Consider the following 22,269-nt stretch of genomic DNA (forward strand, 5'->3'; position numbering starts at 1 on the left):
AAACCTCTGCAAACTGGGCTAGGTGGTGGAACATGGCATTGTGGCTAAAATCAGCACGGTGAGAAATGCAGCACCAAAGGTGCCCCCCATCCAGGAAACCTGAGAGCTGTAATTACTAATAGCTTTGCTATGTGGTCAGGACATTGCAGGCCTGTTCTGGGCTGGGCTAAGGACACAGCAGAGACAGAGGCATCACTTATGTCCCCTTTGGTGGAACAGGCACTGGAGGTGAAGCCACCCTGGATTCGGAGATTTTTCTGCTGACTTCAGCTGATAAGCCATGAGCGGTGTGTTGCAGCAGGAAATGGGGAGTGGTATGTTAAAGAGACTTTCATCTATTGGACTGTCACACAGCAAAGTGGTAAACTGAGGCAAAGGACTACTGTCCAAGATACTGTGGAGGTGGGTGTTTTACTTGTTTGGATACTTTTGAGTCATTGTTGCTGTGTTTCCCCAAATTAATGCTGTGGTCCCTTTCCCCCTGTCTGTTAAACACAGACTCAGTGCATGCAAGTGGGGAAGTATTGCATTTAATTTTCAGAGGTTTCTGGGGGAAGATGGGTCTCAAGCCAGTTTTGGTTTTTTGTTTTGTAATTTTAAGAGGAATCCCTAGATATTGAACCAGACCAACACCACTTGGCAAAATGGTTGCACACTATTTTAATATTTTTTAGAGACAAGCCAATCTCATGAAAAAGATCCACACCTCTTAGAGGGACAAGGTGTTGCAATAAAGTCTGTTAGCGGCTAACCTTTTATTATATAAAAAATCAGCAGATGGCAGCATACAGCTAGCATTTTTTGTTATGCTGTTTTGTGCTGTCATTAATAAATGGAACCTTTATTAGATACATTTGTATGCAAAACTATGGTCTATTTAGATACATAAAAATACGATAAATGTGAGTTTAGATTCCTCCTTCTTTCTTTGCTTCCAAGATACAACTGTGCTCATTTGTATTTTTGTTTTCTTCTTTCCATTTCCCCTCCCCCCACACTCCATATGGTGAGATTTATTACTGTTACATCGTCATTTTCTGAACTTTCATCAACCAAAGAGTTTCAGCAAAAGCAGCAATTATGGGGACAGCAGGCAACAAAGTTAGAACAAAGGAAAGAAATGTCAAAGGTTACTAGTAGCTGCTGAATGTTCCAAGCTAGCAACGTGGGTTAGGTCAAAAAGGCTTTCACATAATTTTCACTGTCATTGGAGCGCTGATGAATCGGCTTTAAAAGAATAACCATGAACTTTAAAAAAAAACTCATTGGATAATCTATTACCACAATGTGCCCTGGGGATCCATAAAGAGTTGTTGTACAGGATTGTTGTGCAATCCTGATTTCAGAAAGTGCTTAATCCTACCCTTATATAACTCACCCTCTACATTTTAGAGTGAATACAGATGGATCAGGTTAAGGATCACTTATGTTGCAAGTAATTTAAGTTCAAAAGAAATTCTTTTACTGGCTCCAGTCTTTCGGCACATTTACTATATGCAGTAATGAAACTAGTGGGTTAACAGTATGTGTACTCTCACACAATGGTATTGTTGGGTGACAAATGAGATACACTCCAATTTAAAACAGTTTCTTGCAGCCTTTATTTTGAATGTTTTAAGACAATGCTATTATCACCTATGTATTGCATATAAATGCAAATACAGACAAGTCAAGAAAAGTAATTGGCAAAATTACCTCTCCCGGGAGCAAGGTGACTTTTTTTCTTTTCTCTGGTCCCTTCTATGTTCTTCCCCTGTTCTTCTCCACTTTCTTATTGTCAATCGCATTGTCAATCACTGATCAAGGTTTTATGAAATAAGACACACAACCTGGTTTCACACAACTCTGAAACTGTTTTAACTAAGTTTGGAAATGCTGGATCAGCAGAGACAAATACAAAAGCAAAAATTCCTTTATATTTTCTTTTACAATATTCATTTTTCTAATATATATATATATATATGACTAGCACAATTCATTACACAGTTTTCTTACAGTATGTACCACTAAATTCAAACAAAGTAGCAAAAATCTAGCACATATGATCCTTAGTCCTTGTATTGCTGAATTACAAAAACAGAGCCTTCCAGTTGTTGTTGCTTTTTTTCTGGGCCCCAATTTTAAAGTGCAGTTCTCTCTCAGCTTCTAGGCTGCAAAGAGGAAATGTGAGTGCATTCATACATAAATGCACTTTATACTAGCGCCACCTAGGGTTGCCAATATAATATTTCCAAAATAAGGGACTGTTTTCTTAGCATCCCCTCCCCATATTATTATTATTATCATTATTATAATCAATAAGCAGTTACTCACCTACATTCACCAGGGATATTTCTTGCTGCTTTTTGCAACACTCGGCAACTCCAGATCTTCTTGTACAGAGATTAAAAAAACAAAGGACATCCCTTGTAATAAGGGATTGTTGGCAACCCTACATTCTGTTAGACTTGTATTTCTTGTCACCCATAACTGGCACCTCAACACAGTAGCTTCCGACTCCATAATCCTTGGTACTTGAAAAGTAATGGAAATAAAGATAAAGAATGTGATTTCTAAGCATTTAGAAGTATGTCATATGGTGTTGACAGTCAACATGAAGTTGTGAACGAAAAGAACGTCCAATCAAAAACAACTGGTATTCCACAGAAAGGGAACACCCCAAAAATTCAAAGCAATTTAGGCTGATGTTTTAGAGAGCTATAATTAATGTCTATGTTTTAGAAGTCTGTGATTAACCCTGAAAATACTTATGTCATTTCCCCTCCCCTCCCTTTATCCTAACCCTCTTTATTTACTTTGTGTATTATGATGAATCTGGCATTTTGGTATATTTGTTGTATTTGAAAAAATTATAAATAAGAGTAATAATAAAAAAAGAAAAATCCAATGAATTTTCTAGAAATCTTTGAGTGTATTTATAACTTTAGAAGATGCAGCTTTTGATGCTGCACTGCTCTTCCGATTGCTCTGCAGAACAATCTGTTTTGCAGAGGTAGTCATTTAATGGATGAAAAATGGGTTCAGTGATACACGCGACATCACCACAATTTATGTAGTTCATAATAAACAAGATGAAATTCTGGCCCTCCTAAAGTACACGAGAGCTTTACCACTGACTGCAATGGCTTGCAGATTTCATCCACAGGTTTTAAGTGGTGCTTCAGAGTTCAGTATTTGAGAGGGGAATTGTAATTTTGTACAAAAAAAAATTGGTATAATAAATAACTGATATATCATGGGTTCACTTAATACCAAAATGACAAGTTATTTGTGTATTATCCCCTGAGAATCTCATGTTAGGGTAGCTCTCAAATTGAGATCTCAAGTTTATTCTGATCAAGTATGATACTTTGGCACAATTTAATTTTGCAGAAATGAAGATAACTTTTCTGTTGTGCTTTTCATTGCAGTACATGAAGGAGAAGACAAGCTCCTTTTCATACTCCACTGTAATAAACTCTAATCAAACTTGAAACTCTTTTTACAATATTTTTAAAAAGAATAATACATCATGTATGCTGCTCAAAAGGGTCTAACATCAATAATTCAGGAAGCCTTACAAGACTAAAGAGAGATTTTCAGAGCTCATAAAATGGCGTCTTATTTAACCACTGGAAAATCAGACAGTGCCTTGCAATCTCTTTATAGGAAAAATACAAACTCTTGTTCATCTCTGTTCTCCCATCCTGTCACAGAAAGTCAGGGACCTGCTGTCCCCTGTGTGTAAACCCCATTCCATCTCCAGTTGCCATCCTGAAAGCCTTCTCCTTGCCTTAGGGTCCTCCTGCTTTGCCTCCTCTCCTAATTTCTCATTCTTTTTGTTCCCTCTTCCCTACAGTCAAGGACAACAAGAAGGGAAAGACAGAGAAATCTAACATCCCTAATCCCTCTGAGCATTTAGACTCTTTGGAGCTCATGTAGCATGAACAAAATCAGAGAGAGAGAGTGAGATTTTAAGGCAGTGTACTTTATTCTGCATTAGAATCCTGTGCTAAGAATAAGGGGTCTTTAGAGTAGAAGTGAAAGCAACCAACGACAACACACACATTTATCTGGGACTTCATATGAGAAGGTCTGTTATTATGCTAACTCTGTGCAGGGCATGAGCTTCATTACGTGGCCAGAGATCTGTGCTCCTGCCCTGTCCATTCCTGCCTCTCCTGGTATTCACTAGACATTAAATGAGTTATAAAGTTTTAACTTGTCTCATTCTCAAGAGTACCAAGTTGTTTGTATGTTTTCAGGGATCCTTCAGAGAAAGGCATCTGCTATTATCATTATTGCTAGCTAAATCTAGGAGGCAGCTCTTCAGCTGGTGTGAACTGGCAAAGCTCCCACCTAACTGACATCTGAGCAAGTCCAACATTCTTCAAGGTAGGGGTATTTCTATTTTATGGACAGTAATAGCTGAAGTATCAGTCTCCAAAAGTGCATAAGGAAATGTAGTCATTCCCTTACACATTCATGGTGTGTTACCAACTGGCTTTCCATTGAACCTGAGGTTCAGAAACCTCCTTCACAGAGTGCTACTTACGATATCCACCAACTCTCTTACTGTCCCTGTGCTAGTGTAATGTCGACTGACCCGGTCGTTGGCGGGCAGGACGAGACCTCTGGAGCTTAGTGCATGAGCTAAAAGCCAATTGGCTGTTAGCTAAGGCTGTATAGCAAACTCATTAATCTCTCTCTCTAAGTGGTCTTGGTGCCACTAGATGGGACAGAACACCACACCCAGAAGGTGTGTGGGTTACACTAGCATGGGAGAAGAGAACCATTTGACAAACGAAAGTTACTCACTAATAATTCTGCTTGTCATAGTTTCCTTTTCTCCGTTTCATCCTGTTCTTTTCTCCTGTGAGAAAGGCGCCTCTTACTACACTTCTTCTTTCCGTTATTCCTCTTCCAACACTTCTCTTGCTCTGGAATTGTCTAATTGGAGAGATGGACCATGCTGGAATTTATGTATATTTATTTTGCCTCTTGATTCATGGAGGCATGACGCCAACTGTCCTTGAGTGTCTCTGTGGGAGGCTAAAAGATGAGACTATGACTAAGAGAATTGCCAGTAAATAATTTCGCCTTAATTTGGACATTGATGTATCATCAGTCTGCATTAGTAAAATGTGCATGTAGCGGGTTGGTCTCCCACTCCAGCCTTAAAGGGCTTAAAATAGCCCAGGAAAGGGCTGTGGCTGGGAGCAAGCAGTTTCCAGGCTGATTGGGGGAAGCAGGCTCAGATGTGGCCACACCCCAGTCAGGGCTCAGCTGGCCCTTATAAGAGGGCAGTTGGCCAGGAGCAGACACTATCTCTCTGCCTGTAGAGGGAGATGGTCCTAGCTGCTGGGGAGCTTGAGAGGGTACCTGGAGTGGAACAGGGCTGGGGAAGGCCAGAGGAGCTGGGATGCTCCAGAATGGAAAAGCCCCAGGCTGCAGGCCTGGCAGATGGCCTAAAAACAGGTACTGGGGTTGCAGGGGGCAGCCCATGGGTAGGCAGAGGCAGCAGGTCCAACCCCCGCTTGCCTGTGATGATTGGCTTATACATTGCAGTCCGTCCCAGCATGCGGGGGCTTAATGGTGACTGGCAGTAGCTAAAGATGGAGGTGAGGTGGGGATAGTGGGTGGGGGTTCCCCTGGGAGGGGGAGACCCAGAGACTGTGGGGGTACTGCCAGGGGGCAGCACCCTCAGTAAAAGGGGCACTGGGGTGCGGGAGGGACATGGGGGCCAGCAGCAAACAGGACACTGGCCTGCAGAGGGCGCTCCGGAGGCTGGAAGAGCTAATTCCCTGAGAGACCAGCAGGAGGCGCCACAGGGGTGAGTCCCACACTGTGACAGTGCACAATGTATGACTGCAAGATAGGAACAACCCATGTCTAAACTCTGTTTCATATGGATTCCACAGCACTTTGAAAATGACAGCTCAAAACCAAGCTGTAGTCTACTGCTTACAGCCAGAACTATCAGCTTGTTTCATGGAACAATGTTGTTACAAACCATGCTGGCCACAACCTGCCTCCTAATACCATCTAGTCTCATGTATTTATATTGTATGTAACATTTAATTTGCTATATTTGTTGCATGTTGTGAGTTAGCTGTATGTAAGTGAAGTTATAAAACAAAAGTAAGAAAGTACTATATTTTCTCTCTCTCTCTTCTCTCTCTTGCCTATTTATGGTAGTTCTAAGGTTTCACATAATTGTGGTCTATTCTAACCTGTAATATGGTATATTCCCAATTAACAATACATATGCAGCAACAAAGAGCCTAATTCCTAGCCTAACTGTTTAAAAATAGTCCTATGCAAATATTTGTAATAGAAAGTGAAACTTGCCAGTGAAGCTTCTATTTATTGCACTGTGGGAGGAATCCCCACATGATGCAGGTCAGTGTACAAAGGGGAGAAAAAGGAAAGAGTGGTGAACAAGGCTGATGGATGTTAGGGAGGAAATTGATAAGATCAGATGTGTTTGGAGTTTGTTGTTCAAACCTCCAGGTGTAAATATTCATTTCTGTGTCAGAGGTGCACACGCTCAAAGTTGCTCCTGCTGGTTCTGCTGCCAGATTGTGGGAGGAGGGGGGAGAGAAACATGCGGGAGCAAGGATCTTTCCATAGACCATCTCGGAAGCTCCCTCTTCTATGGTTCTGGTCATACCGGTGAGTGGGGGTGGAGGCTCCTGGAACATACTGCCTCAATCTGGTTCAAGGGGAAGGAATTGGCATGCCCTGGATTCAGTGCTGCACTCAGTGCAACTGGTGGGGTGAGGAGAGAGGAATCATCTCTCCTTCCCACCCCCGAAATATCATGGAAATTAAATGCAGAATGTAGCATTTTATTTTCAACAATGAGACAATATAAACACTCAAAAACCAGAAAATTCCATAAGTTAAGGGTTCCACTATACAAAATATAGAGTGCACAGCAAGTCTGCTTTAGTAAACACTTAACTGCCAGATGTCTTGACATTGTCCTCCTTAACATTGCATGAATATTAATTTTTGCTTCTGACATGAATGTGTTTTTAGGACTCAGTTAATGAGTTTGTAGTTTATATTATACAGGTAGCATAGCACCAGGATAAGTATGTCACTGAGGCTAGGCTTTTTATACAATGTATAATACTGCATTTCTGCCTGTTAAAGTCTGTATTCACTTATTTGAAGTTTCATGACTTAGTGACAGTGCCTTATTACCTCTGTTACCATGGTAACTAAATATCCCATAATGGATCTGTTCTGATGCCAAAATTGTTTCATTTTAAGTTCATCTATTCAATTATGCTGTAGACCTAGCAGGGACTAAACTGGGACTAAAAACCAGGTTTTTTTTTTTTTTTGCTTAGGTTTGTTTTGTTCTTGAAAGAAGGAAACCAAACAGTCTATTGTGAATAAGAAACCCTGGGATGCCCATGCATTGAAGAATGCTTTTATAGCAATGTGGCATCTAGAAACAGGATAATTGTGAACTTGTGGCCTTCACAGTTTTCCCTTACAAATGATTTTTACTTTGATGCCCTGCTTTGATTCTTTTGCCCTTGTTCTGTCCTTTTAGATTTTGGCTAATCCTTAATTTTCCTCTACAAGCTTTCATAGTTCCGCTAGAATTTTGAAACTCAGGCTTCATGAATAATGTTTATGGACGTTCTTTAAGAGTCATACAAACAAAAATTGATTGGAAGATTGTCCAAAATGGTAAAAATGTGATGCTGAACCCATTGAAGTCAACAGCAAAACTCAGGGTACTGAAAATTATGCACCAATGGCCCTGATCCTACAAACACATGTGCTTAACTTGAAGCATGCATGATAATCTTACTGAAGTCAATGGGGCTACTCCACGTGCTTAATGTTAAGCACTTTCATTTGCAGAATCAGCACTTAAATAGAAGTGGCCTGGTTTTCTGAGGTCCTGAGCATTCACAACTTTAACTGAACTCAGTGTGCTGCTTCCATTTCATAAAGAAGGCTCCAGGTGAGGGCTATAATATATTGTGTTCTCTTATGCCTGGGTCATTGCTCAGTACCCAGTGGTCTTAGGAGCAAAGTAAAGTATACAGAATTCCAGGAAGTAATATCAGTAAGTGACATTGCTCTCTTTCCTTGTTCAGCTGTGCAGTATTCAGTTTGATTTCTCCTGGGATTGTCTCAAATTGAAAGACTTCTGGTCTGATGTGAGCAAACTGATACAAGAATTATTTCAGGGATGTAGCACCACAAATTCCTGGTATTGAGGCATTAAGAAAATGTCCTGATTTGCTGAAATTAAATGAAGATAGAAACCTGCTTAGAATTCTTATGACTGCAGCCAGTAAATGTATTTAATCACTTATGGTTTGAAAAAATAAATGTGGTTAAGCAGAAAAAAGAATTGGGAGAAATGCATATTTTAGTTTAACAACTAACTGTTTCGAGAAAAGATGGGTCAAATCAGATGAACAAAAATCAGTGATTATAACTTTATCGTAACAAAATGTATGCCTGGAAAAACTGATCATTGGGGGGAAGTGGGACTAAGCCCCACGAATTATGACTATAGCTTAGCTGATGTGCAACAAAGTGCAGTACCTCTTGTTGCCAGTAGGGGCCTTGTGGCCTTGCAGCACATAGCTCATAGGAAAGGCTAAGATTTTATCATGGTTATTTTTAGTAAAAGTTAGGAGAGGTCATGGGAAATAAACACAAATTCACAGAAGATGTGACCTGTCTGTGACTTTTGCTGCTGTGGCTCCATGGTTTCCCCCGCCACCATGGTAGCAGGGAGCTGTGGGGATCCCCCTCCACCTGCGGCAGCTGGAAGCTGCAGGGGGCTCCTCTACTCTGCCCAGGGCGGCTGGGAGCTTCAGGGTGACAATATTTCCCCGCTCGCCTGAGATGTTCCCCTCCCCCTGCACGAGGCTGTCGCCCATCGCTGGAACCGTGAGGAGGGCCCCCTTAGAAGTCTGTCACCTGTTGCTGGAACCCTGCCAGGGCCGCACTGGCAGCCAGCTCCAGAGTGCCACAGCCCCTGGGGCTGAAGCAGAGAATGTCAGGGAGGTCTCTGGAAGTCACAGATTCCATGACCTCCGTGACATAAATGGAGCCTTACTCCTCAGCAGTAGAGGCAGGGAATACTGGTTTTGGTGAGGTAGCTCCACAGAGCCAGATTACAAGCTCCTTGGAGTACCTGAAGAAAAGCCAGAGTGGGTAGTATAGGGGCTGTTTCAGATCACATGCCCATGCCCATACCCATACTACTTCTGCTCCTGCCTTTTCAGACACATCAACAGCTGTTGGTTCCCCTGTCTTCCTCCCCCCCCAGAGCTGGGGTTTCTGACCCTGGTGGTGGAAAAGCAGTATTGCCAACCCCACAATCCAGTTCCTCTCCTTCCCTCCCCCCAGATCCCACTCCCCACTGGTAGTCTACAGTGGTTCCATTAAATCACACACAAACAGCAGGCTCCGGCAAGTAGTGACTTCCTTGGGCAAGCTGCAGTCAGAAATGCTCTCCCTAGTTCCCAACCCGCCCACCCCTGGTGGACTCTACAGTTGCCACAGGAAAGGTAGGTTCAGTGCCGGCACTTTTTCCTCTGAGTCAAGAGTGAACTAATGGCTCTTGTCGTCATTCTTCTGCTGTAGGAATTTCTTTTGGGTTAGATGTAAAATGGAGGTGCTGACTGGTTTTGGTCATTAAAAATCCCATGGCACTTTTCTCAAGAGTAGAGTTGTTAACTCTAGACTCCTCACCAAAATACAATTGGGGGTAATTTAGCCTACCTACAATTCCCAGTAAGATGTGATATTCTTTTTTGCTTTCTCTCAAACAGTTATGTATTGTTGGCATGCACTGTTAAAACACTTGCCATATTCCACCCTCAGTGCTCTTAGGAACCTTTCAGGTGAAAAGAATTACATGGAACTAAGAAAACAATCTCTAATAGACCAGGGCATAGGCTGCCTGGCCCAGTCGTCACAACTAGGCTTGTGTCCACACATCAAGGACAGCCACAAGATGGTAGTCAGGGAGCAGAGATTGGAGAAATTTCCAGAGCCAGGACCAATAATCAAGAGTCAGGGTCAGAGTCCAGCCAGGGTCAGAGACTGGAGATCTGAGGTAGTACAGGCTGGAATCAGGAGGCAAGAGCCAAGGTCAAAGTCAGGCTGAGGTCAGAGGCTGGAGATGAGAAGACAAGGTGTGGTCTGGTATCACAGCAGGCCAGAAGTCTTTGTGTTGCCCCAGGGACTTCCTGAGTCACTCCCCAGTAAATGCATGTAACCAATCAGAAAGCCACAGGATACTGTCACTCTGGATCCTTTGGGCCATACTTCCTGTGGCACCTAATCTCCATCATGCTCCGCGGATGTGGGAATATCTGCTATCCCTGGTTCTGCAGACCCAGATTCTAGTCCACAGATCCTTACACAGTCATTATCTAAGCAGATGCACTCATAACCCAAAGTGGGAAGGGAACACACTTCACAGGACCTCCGAGAAGTCAGTGGATTTAGTTTCAAGACTTCTGAATATGCATCTGACAATGTTTGGAGCTTGCCTTATAGATTAAAAAAAAGCAAACCAACCTCTACTCTCTCCTTCTCAGTTGATGCCATAAATGATTTTTTGCCTCAAAGTTGTGATCTCCAAAGTACTTTGTCAATGTGCAAGCTGTAAAATTCTGAAAAAAATCTTCCAATTTCTTGAAATCCTTGAAGTTTGAGGAATCTTTTCCAAATGCTTCCATCGAGTCCAACAATTGCTGATTGTCCATAAAACGCTTGTTGAACACAGAAATAAAATGGTAAAGAACAGCAAAATAAGTCTCTTGAAATCTAGTATTGACTCATTTAATCAATATTCCTTTTTTCTAATAGTATTGTTCAATAAATAGTCAACAAGGAACTTAGAATTCTGAAAGTTTCATTCAGAGCAGAGCATTTAGGCAATGATTCAAGTGTCCCAAAATTCAATTAGTTGCCAACATCAACAGTGAATTCTTTCTCATGTTCAACTATTTTTCCCACCCAACTTCATATTTTATTGATCATAGTTCTTTTTGTGTTCCTTTAATCAGGTGTGTAGCACATAATAAAACAAGTCCACTTTGTTGAAGCTGCACTGATAATACATTTTTCACACCAAGTATTCTTTCCAAGATAAGCATTGTGACAAGATGGCCAATGTTAGTCTGGTGGAACCTGTGCTTTTCTTGGCAGGGAGTTAAGATGCCACCCCTTGTCCCTGTTCTTGGGGTGTCAATGGCCCCGCTAGTGGCCCAGGAAGGTGGTAAAGGAGGGAAGCAGGGGAGGGGTCTGGGTTTGCTCCTCACTCTGAGCCCCAGAACTTCTCAACCCCTGGGGCTTCTTACCCTCTTCTCCCTTGGGTGGGGTACCTGCAGGCCTTAGATGCTGGGGAAGGGAGTCCCCCTCCCCTACTGGGGCAGGGTCTCCCTTACTTCGGTTCTCTAATTTTCCAAGTCTCACAGCACACCTCCAAGCTCCAGTCCTCTCTCTCCTTCCTCCTCCTCCTCTGTCTGCCTGAAGCAGGGGGTTTTGTTAGGTTCCTAACAGGGCCTTAATTGATTGCAGGTGCTCCAATTAACCTGCAGCCACCTTCCCTAGTCTACAGGGACAGAGACTTTTGGGTCGTTGGACTTCTGGGACTTTAGGTGATTTTGGGTTGCTGGGCTCAAGAACAAAAGGGAAAGGCCATGCCCCAATGTGCTTGGGGTGGGTTTTTTGCTCATGGGTTGTGTTATCCTGTTGGTAGTGTTTTCCCAACATAATGCCACATTGTTTCTCTCTGTTATTAAAAGGCTTTTTGCTACACTCAGACTATGTGCTTGCGAGAGGGGAAGTATTGCCTCTGGGAGGCGCCAAGCGGGGGGTGGTATATATTTGTCCCAGGTCACTGGATGGGGGCTCAAGCTGGTTTTGCATTGTGTTATTGGAATGGAACCCCTAGATACTGAACCTGGCCCTTGTTGCTGCCAACTCTGACAGGCAGAAGGGTTACATATATATTTCCCCTCTAGCACTCTCCCACTGTTCCCTGGCCCTCCTGTATCACAGCATATACAATATGAAAGAAGTAGACGCTAGCTTAGTTTTAAATGCAGTTGCCACAGCTGAAACTCCCAAATGATCTGTACTGACTGCTTCTAGTACAGCAAGAATGGCTTCTGAGTGCAGTTTTATCTTATTTATTGCTTGGTAGAATAAAGCCACTTGGTAAATGTCATTCGCTCTAGCTGAATAACTTTCTGCTGGAACTGTTTTTGAGCTTGAACAAATAACTCGTGTCTGGTATTGCTTTTGGCCACTGAGCTATACAAAGCTTATAGAGTTGTAAAGAATTCTGGAAGTTTGGGCATATCTGAGATAGTGTTGACTAAAACAAGCTACATCTTGTGGGTATGGCAGCAAATGTACACAGCATAAGACTCTTTTTAGTTTAGGTTAACAAAGAGAAGGTTAAGGGGTGACTTGATTATACTCTACAAGTACTTACATAGAAATAAAATATTTTAATAATGGGCTCTTCAGTCTAGCAGAGAAAGGTATAACGTAATCCAGTGGCTGGAAATTGAACCTAGACAAACTTGGACTAGAAATAAAGAGAAGTTTTAAGAGTAATTAGCCATTGGAACAACTAACCATGGGTCATGGTGAATTCTCCATTAGCCACAATTTTAAAATCAAGATGGGATGTTTTCTAAAAGATATATTCTAGGAGTCATTTGGGGGAAGTTCTATGGCCTGGTGTCACCTAGGAGGTCAGACTAGACAATTCAGTCTGTATGAGATAATCAAGTGTTTGGCATGTGCTTTCTGCAGAACCCCCTGCAAAGAAGTAGAAATGGTCAAAAACTGAAAAATCTCCTCATTTTGAAGCGTCTTGGTAGAATCAGTTTGCCGTCATCAATAAAAACTGAAAACTTTTTGCCTTCTGTACAGAAAAGAAGGGGACTATAAAGGATTTAACATCAAATGACATTTTAATCTGTTGCACTCAGAATTTAACAAGAAATTTCTGTTAAATTTTTCTAAATTCTTCAGAAATGCCATTAACTTCTGGCAAAAATCACCCTTTTTCTATTTGGCACAAAACCAACACGAACCACTTAATTGTGCATCCAATGATTATGCACAATTAAGTTATTAGTAACCAGATAATGTTCTTTTTCTGGAATTTTGAGCAAGTGCAAAAACATTTGGGGACAGTATTTGCCTCCTTTCCCCAGTTGATGCCGCTGTGCTGCACCTCAATATTGAGGGAATTGCAGCCGCCAAAAAGGGATATCCTCTGCCAGTTGGCTGTAGAAAATGAAGCACACATCAACTTGCTTCAGGAAACATACTCTACTTCTGATACTCAACTATCAATTCCTGGCTTTGCTGCTGTGTCTCACCTCCATCATAGGCAGTACCGGATAGCAGCCTATGTCAAGGAAGGTATTCCAGCAACTCCAGTCTCATCCTTAGGTCCAAATGATGTTATTGAATGGCAAGCTATTAAAGTGAAGGACCTGACTCTTATCAGTGTCTACAAACCTCCATCTGCCAACTGGCCAACTCATGTCTTACCCATCTTATCCAGACCCTTAAGATACACCTGTACTGCATGGTTCTTTTGGTGGCATATAGTATACGTACTTGTGCAGTTCACCTAGCATGGGTATAAATAACAGTGTAGTGAGTAAGGCACAGCTTTGCAAAGTAGAGTAAAGACATGTCTGAAGAGTGAGGGTATATATGTAAGTACATACCTTACAGAGCTCTCTATTCACCAAGCCATGCTTCCCCATCTACACTGCTGTTTTTAGCAATGTAGTGTCTCACTGCCTCCTGACTGCTAGAGGCTTTCCCCACCACAAGAAAAGACTTGGGGCATTGCTGTTTTTGAGGAAAACTAGAGACCATTTTCACCTTAGAACAATCCAGGCAAGAATGATGGAAAGAAACAGTTTCCAAATTAAACTTCATGCATTCCAGTCACAAAGCATGGCAAACTATTAAGAGACTGAGTGGAGATTCTAGACTGGATAAGAGGGAATACCCAATCACAGCAAACTGCATCGCAATCCACCTAGTGGCCAATGGCAGAGTTCCTAATCAAGATAAAGATTTCAGCCATGCAGTTAAAACGGTGGCTGCTGAGAGTTGGCTGGCTCTGAGTGTGGACATGAACCTGATGGCTCCTTTTACTGATCAAGAACTCAGCATGGTTATACATCAGTTACAATCTAACAAGGCTCCTTGTGTAGATAATATGCACAATGAGTTCATCTCTCACTTTAGGCCAACCAGCAAAATCTGATTGCTTCAATTTCTGAATAGTTATACCCAGGATTACAGCACCCCAAAAGTCCGGCACAAAGCAAAGGCTGTAGCTGTTCCCAAGCCAAAGAAACCATTGACAGACCCAAATATATACCTACCTATTTCACTGCTGTGTGTTATCTACAAGCTGATGGGCAGAATAATCCTGATGTGGATTAATGAGGTGGTTGATCCTCAGCTGCCTTGTATTCAGGCTGGATTCAGATGGGAATGATGCACCCAAAATAAGGTACTTTGTCTGATTCAAGATATAGAAAATGCATTTGAGTCAGGAAAAGAAGTTGGTGCAGTCCTTATTGATCTGTAGGCAGTCTACAACTCTGTTTGGCAAGTTATTCTTTGTAGGTCGATGGTGGTGGTCATCCAATAAATGATTAGCAACTGAAATTTCATCCCATGAGTTGGGTTGGAAATCAGCTGTCTTAAATATCTCCACAATGGCCTTCCACAAGGATCAGTTTTTGCTTCCCTTTTGTTCAATGTATACACATACAACCTTTAGGCCAAGAAGTATGTGTATGATGATGACATCTGTATTGCTGATACTTGAAAAAATTTCTAGAGGATTGAAGGGAATCTAAGCCAAATCTTGGACATTTTAAGCATTTACTTCCAGCAATGGAGACAGTGGCAACTATGTTCCATCTAAATATTGTCTTTCCAATCAACCTATCTCAATCCATGTACAAGGAGGGTTACTGACATTTCAACCAATTGTCACATACTTGGGAGTAAAACTTGATTGTTTCCTGACATACCGACCTCACCTGGAACACGTGAAAATGAGAATCTAGTGGTGTTCCTCAAGGGTCAGGCCTAAGACCAGTCTATTCAATTTATTCATAAATGATCTGAAGAAAGGGGTAAACAGTGAGGTGGCAAAGTTTGCAGATGATACTAAACTGCTCGAGATAGTTAAGACCAAAAAGAAAAGGAGTACTTGTGGGTGCCACAAGTACTCCTTTTCTTTTTTCTTTTTACGAATACAGACTAACACGGCTGTTACTCTGAAACCTGTTAAGACCAAAACAGACTTAAGAACTTCAAAAAGATCTCCCAAAACTAAGTGATTGGGCAACAAAATGGCAAATGAAATTTAAAGTCGATAAATGTAAAGTAATGCATATTGGGGGGGAAAAATAACCCCAACTATACATACAATATGATGGGGGCTAATTTAGCTACAACTAATCAGGAGAAAGATCTTGGAGTCATCGTGAATAGTTCTCTGAAGATGTCCATGCAGGGTACAGCAGCAGTCAGAAAAGCAAACAGGATGTTAGGAATCATTTGAAAAGGGATCGAGAATATCATATTGCCCTTATATAAATCCATGGTATGCCCACATCTCGAATACTGCATACAGATGTGGTCCCCTCATCTCAAAAAAGATATACTGGCATTAGAAAAGGGCAACTCAAATGATTAGGGGTTTGGAACGGATCTCATATGAGGAGAGATTAAAGAGTCTAGGACTTTTCAGCTTGGAAAAGAGGAGACTAAGGGGGGATATGACAGAGGTCTATAAAATCATGAGTGGTGTTGGAGAAAGTGAAGAAGGAAAAGTTATTTACTTTTCCCATCATATAAGAACTAGGGGCCACCAAATGAAATTAATAGGTAGCAGGTTTAAAACAAATAAAAGGAAGTTCTTCACACAGTGCGCAGTCAACCTGTGGAACTCCTTGCCTGATGAGGTTGTGAAGGCTAGGACTATAACAGGGTTTAAAAGAGAACTGGATAAATTCATGGAGGTTAAGTCCATTAATGGCTATTAGCCAGGATGGGTAAGGAATGGTGTCCCTAGCCTCTCTTTGTCGGAGAGTGGCGATGGATGGCAGGAGAGAGATCACTAGATCATTACTTGTTAGGTTCACTCCCTCTGGGGCACCTGGCATTGGCCACTGTCGGCAGACAGGATACTGGGCTGGATGGACCTTTGGTCTGACCCAATATGGCCATTCTTATGTTCTTAATCTTTCTCCATACAATCTTGACATAAAAACTATTGGGAACCTCCTAGGGAGCAGACCCTTCAGTCCTTCATACACCTGTAGTGGCTGGGTGTTTGTTCCACCTGAATTTGCAGTTTTGGGGAGCAGTTACCACACTCAACTTGACGTGCAGCAATCAGAATCCAGACAAGACTGACCTTGACTGGCTAACAGGGAAAATCCACCTGCATGATCAGGATTGGTGAGCATAGAATTGTATGCTTAGCATGTGTATTCTGCTTGGTAACTGTTAATAAATAGAGGATAAAGATATTATGGTGTAAGGCTCTTTCACCGGTAAAAGGTCCTGCAAACCCACAGAGGATTATGCCCTGAGCCCTAGGAATTGGGTAAGGGTAGGTGCTTTCCCCCTAGAGACCTAGGAACTGGGAAATGGTGGGAGCGCCTAAAACAACTGGTTACGCCGTCAGCCCTAGGAACTGGGGAAAGGTGAGTGTTCTAGAGTGTGCGGGTAGCAAAAACTGTAACAGATTAAACCAACCAATTACATCTTTGGTTGACTGATGCTCCATTTTCAGACAGGAAACAACATTCAGCATCAACTCAAAGGTCTGATTCAGGGAAGAAATCCCACTCTTAAAGACTAGGGCATGACACCATGGCTGATCTCTCAATATCCCTTTGTTATGGCAGTTCGTGCACTTCTGAGCAAGAGTACTACTGGCCCTTTACCATGCACAGTGATCAGCACTGCCAGGGAGCTGAATACTAACTACATTCTTATAGAATGGAAGCATCATGGGAAAGAGATTCTAAGACACTATGGAAATTCAGGAGTCCATTGCTGCAGCTGGCTCCTTGTCCACTTGATCATAAATCATGGACCAGGCTCAACTGGCTATTTTTTGGGTCATCTAGAGTTACCACACCTATGCACCAGCTTGGCCTGGTTTCCTGTCCACACTGTGACTGTGTTGCAACAATGCAGACAATAACTCATGAGATGGAAGCATGCCCAACTCAACGTGTGGAGGGCCGTTTACAGTTTAACCTTGCTTGATATAGAGCGTATCCTCTGTTTACGGAACCTGGACGTTGAGCTCAGACGTCTCCATATGCAAGGAGGAGGAACCGAGCTGCTAAATTTAAAAGCATTTGCCTCAAAAGCCAAATTGCAAGATTGCCTGACAAGTAAATCTGTTTGTCTAGTTGATAAAGGATATAAAAAAATATATAGTACTGAGCTTAGTATCTTGTAAGTGCTTTGAAAACTGTACCTGCCAGATGTATGTGAAATGCACAAGACAATGGGAACAAATTTAATACCTGCATTATAATACCTAAAGAAACAGGCTTGTAAGACTGTGGTGTGCTGCATCCTCTTGCCTTGTCTAATTTTAAAGCATGGCAGTGAGGGAAACATAGTTGAAACTTACCTTACTAGGTTGATCCTGACTGTGTTCTGTTGTTCTACTGTCAAATAATTGGTGTCCTGCTCTGGTTTAGGGTGACCAGAGTCCCAATTTTATAGGGACAGTCCTGATATTTGGGGCTTTTTCTTATATATGTACCTTCTTAGATATTATCCCACATCTCCTGTCCCGATTTTTCACACTTGCTTTCTGGTCACTCTACTCTGGTTTCATGTCCATCGAAACAAAGTAAGAACATTTATCATGGGCCATGCCATGTACATGTCTGAAGATGTCTTCAGAGATCTTTGAACTCAGAAATTCTTAAATGCTGATTGTCACCTGCCCAATACATAGGTGAAATCCTGGGCTCACTGAAATCCTGAGCAAAATTCTCATTGGCTTCAACTGGGCCAGGATTTCTCCCATTGCACTTAAATGTCCAGTAGGGACTGATGAAATCAATCTACAACAGCCACCCACCTTCAGGTGAAAATCATGGAAATGCAAACGGGAACAATTTTACTCCATTTCACGCTCTTGCTGAGTACAGCAGAAAGTCATATGCGGTGTTTTAAGCTTTATACTTTACCACTAATTAAATGTAAGCAGCCGATAAAATTGCAATAAGCAGTCACTTTTCAGAACTGGTTGGCATTAATTTGCCATATGCAATACATAAGAACTATAATTCTGCACAGCACTTATTTTAGCCAAAGAGTCTCTATGGCGGGGTGTCTTGAGTGATGGCAGGAGATCAATCAAGGCTTAAGATATGGGAAAGTAAAAACAGACTAATTAGATCTTTTAAAGGGACACTGCACAAAATGTTGTTGAGATATTGTTTTTGGTTCTCTCAAGGTTATTTTTTTAAATTGCAGCTATATTCTTTTTAAAGGACTTTTTTCTAATGGAAGTTCTCTCAGCCTTTTTCAGAGTCCCAGAGAGAAATGAAGACTTTTTCCTTCTTTTTTTTTCTTACCTGATTTCCTTAAAAACTGCACTTCCTGGTGACCATCCCTCCAGCTGTATCCCATCAGCTCTGCTCCTTGCATCAACCAGACTAAATCACTGGCAAATATTATAAGGCATTCTCTCTCCCTCCTCTCAAGTCTGAGCATCCTGATTCTGCACCGCTCCCAATCCCTACCACAGGAGAATGGATTAATATTAATTTAATAAGTATTTGTGTTTCCAGTGTGAAAAGTTCTTCAGATCTTTAAATCCGTAGGTTGGTGCCCAACTAATGTATGTTTATGCAACTCATGATGTGCACATAAGTTGGGAGCTAGACTTCTTGACTTCCATGCATATAAGCCGGGAGCATGCAAATTTGAAAAATCCGCTCCATAGTTAGCACCAGACAGTCTGTCCATATTAGATTAGTTTTGACATCCTTGCAAGAATTAAACTATGTATTTCCCACTATTTTACAGCTTTCTCATTCAGTACTCAGAAGTATGGCGGAGGTTTAAAGTGTACCAAATGGGTTACCTCAGTTGTCATGGTATCTATGCGGACACTACGTTAAAGGCCACAATATAGAATATAATCCCCTCCCTTAACCCCGTTTGACTATTGTGCAGATTTAATATATGGAAACAATTTTGAAAAGCTGGACCTGGCAGAAGCCAGCTAACAAATGCTAATGGCAGAATACAATGGATGCTTCTTGCTACTCACTAGAGGATATGTGGTGTTGTGTGTATGTTTTTGTACTATGTGGGCATGAGCTAGAGCAGACAAAGGGTGGGAGAAAGGAAGTAGCATTATTTCCATTTTACAGATGGAGAACTGAGATTAAGTGATTTACTCAAGATCACACAGAAGGACTGTGGAAGAGCTGGGATATGAAACCAGATCTTCTGAGTCCAGTTCCTTAACCACAAAACCATCCTTCCTTTCTAAATGTATTATGGCATATACTGGGGGTACATGGACTGAAGTTATCATGGGTCAACACTTGGGATGACAAATGTTGTAAATGCCTTTAAAATAGACACAGTTCTATAACACACCTTTCTGTCCAATACATGGAGCTCCCTCTTGTGCTACTGCAGGATAAAGGAAGCACCAGAAATAGCAATTTCCTTCAGTTTTTCCTAGCTGGAACATAGATTCAGTTTTGCAGTGAGTCACTCAATGCAACTCTCAAAGCTGTGGGAGTACATGCAGTGGTTGCAATTAAATCCTGACAACAAAGGAATATTCCCTTCATTTTACCTGGAATACAGAGGTAGTGTTACTTCTTTACAAAGACACTGAAAAGATTTTAAGGATCTCTACTGTTTTGTGGGAGACTGACTGACTGTTTACCATGTTAGGTGTTGGATCTGATTTGTATATCATAATTCAAGGTGCTAGTGATGATGAATGTTTTAGGTAAAAGATGTGTAATGCTTCTATATCTACCAGGAAGCTAGGCAGGGCAGATCTGGGGAAAGTTCTAGGCAAAACCTCTGAGGCAGAGAAAAAGAGAGAGGGCTGTTTTCCTTATTTCTAGTAAAGCTCCTTGTTCATGGTTAGACAAAAACAACCCTCTTTATGATTCTGTACCATTGTCACATGACACTCTCCTAGAAAGTTTTTTATAAAATTTTTTCTCCCCAAATGACTAAGTTTTCTGCTTCAAAGCTTCTAGGTTTTCATTTGACCTTGTAAAATGCCATCTGTAATTTGCTTTTTTTTTTAAATGTCTGAGCAGCTAATACTAAACTCTTTTGCTATTTTATCAGGCTTTGATTTTTCTGGTTTAAGATGGTACATGTGGGTCCAAAGAATCAGAGTTCAAAATTCTGGCCCTCTAAGTGCTGTGTTTTTGTAGTCATTGCACCTGGGATGTCAAATCAGTAAGCAAAAAGAGGGGTAAAATTTGTCACCCATTCTACTGCAATTGCTGAAACAGATGTAAGGTGGCACTATCTGAAATCCAGGAATAAAATTATGGCATAATAATGACCTTTGATATTTGTAGGATATCTCATAACACGTAGTAATGTGTCACTTTAAATAATGGAAAAGCTTTTCATCCATACCAGGAAATCAGAATTTTTTTAGTTGGTCCAACATACAGTTTTTGAGTACATTAAAATGCATTTCAGCCATCCATCATCCAACATTTCATTCAGTAATTCATTTTATTTTTATAGCACCCTTCATACAAGTGCCACAGAGTGTTTGATAGTAATATAAACTTAATTAAAACCACAACTAAGTAAATAGGACTGAGTTTTATAAACTGTAAGACTCTGAACGTGTAACCCTAAATGGAAAGGAAATCCACAGGCAGAGGACATAGGTGTTGATCTAGCAAAAACTTTCAAGAGTGGTCACATTGTTTTGTCTGGCTTTGTGATGTCAATGGAGCTACACAAAAAACTCAGGACAACATGCATAATAAAGGTTTGCAGGACCAGGAACAAAATATGCAATGAACTGAGTACTGAAAAAATTTCACACTGTATTCTCAGTAGTCCTTTGAAATATGAGCTTAGTGATTGTCCAGAAAGATATGGGACCAGCTGAGCAAATCTCTTGAAGGCCCTATTCCTCCAATTAGATCTGGTTGGGCAGACCCAGTTTCAGGGTCAGGGCCTAATTCAATAATGGTGTGACTTCAGTAAGCTTGGGATCAGTCCCTAGAAACCATGTGAGCTCTTAATTATTTTAGTTCTAGTGTGAATGGTAGTGAACACTAGTATTGCAGTTGCAAAACAGTTTATAAGCTCCTGGTGTTAGATGTTCCTAAGTTAATGTCTCAAATCTTTCACCTTTCAGGAAGAAATTTTCATGACTTTGTCACCATGAATTTGTGTGTGTAAAGTCTGAGTAAAAAGCATTAGTCATTTTTGAGTTCTATGACAAAACAAGATTTCCCAGGTTTGCAAAATGATTTCAGTTGGTAAAAGAATGTACTGAATTAGGGTAGACAGACATGTGCTACTTCTGCTTGACCTAGCAAGCTAAAAATTGCCATGTGGATGTTGTGCCATGGGAAGCAGCCCCCCCTCCCCCCCCAAATCTGTGGGTGTGTGCTCAGGTGGCTAGCCTGTGCCAGAGTATCTGCACAGCTATTTTTATTATGCTAGCTCAAGCAGAATTAGGCATGCTCCCAGCTGCAGTGTAGACATACCCTTATAAATATCATCTTATAAACAGGGTAGCCTTGGGAGCATTGCCCTCAAGCCTGTGCTGTTGTCACTTTTGGGATTTTCTCAGAAATACAAGAGGATATGGTTGTGGGAAAGAGTAGGGCAGCTGAGCTTAGAGCACCCCTCCATTACGGGGTGAAGACAGAAGAAGATGAGCCAGTTGGATGCCCCCAAAACTTCCATGATGGTTGGTAGGAGGAGCTACTGCAGGCCCAACTGAATCCCTAGTATGATATTGCATGGATGGGGCCCTCTTCTCCTTGAATGCTATTTTACAATGAGATATGAAGCAATATGTCTCACTTTACACATTTAACTCGGAAATTAGAGCAGCTGATCTCTTCTCATTCTCCCCTGTAAACAGCATGGGGAGAGTGCATGCCACTTCCACAATGGTGTAAGAGGCTGATGATGTTTTCATGCTGGTACATGTAAGCA

This window comes from Natator depressus, chromosome 1 (assembly GCF_965152275.1).
Source record: "Natator depressus isolate rNatDep1 chromosome 1, rNatDep2.hap1, whole genome shotgun sequence".
Lineage (NCBI taxonomy): Eukaryota > Metazoa > Chordata > Testudines > Cheloniidae > Natator > Natator depressus.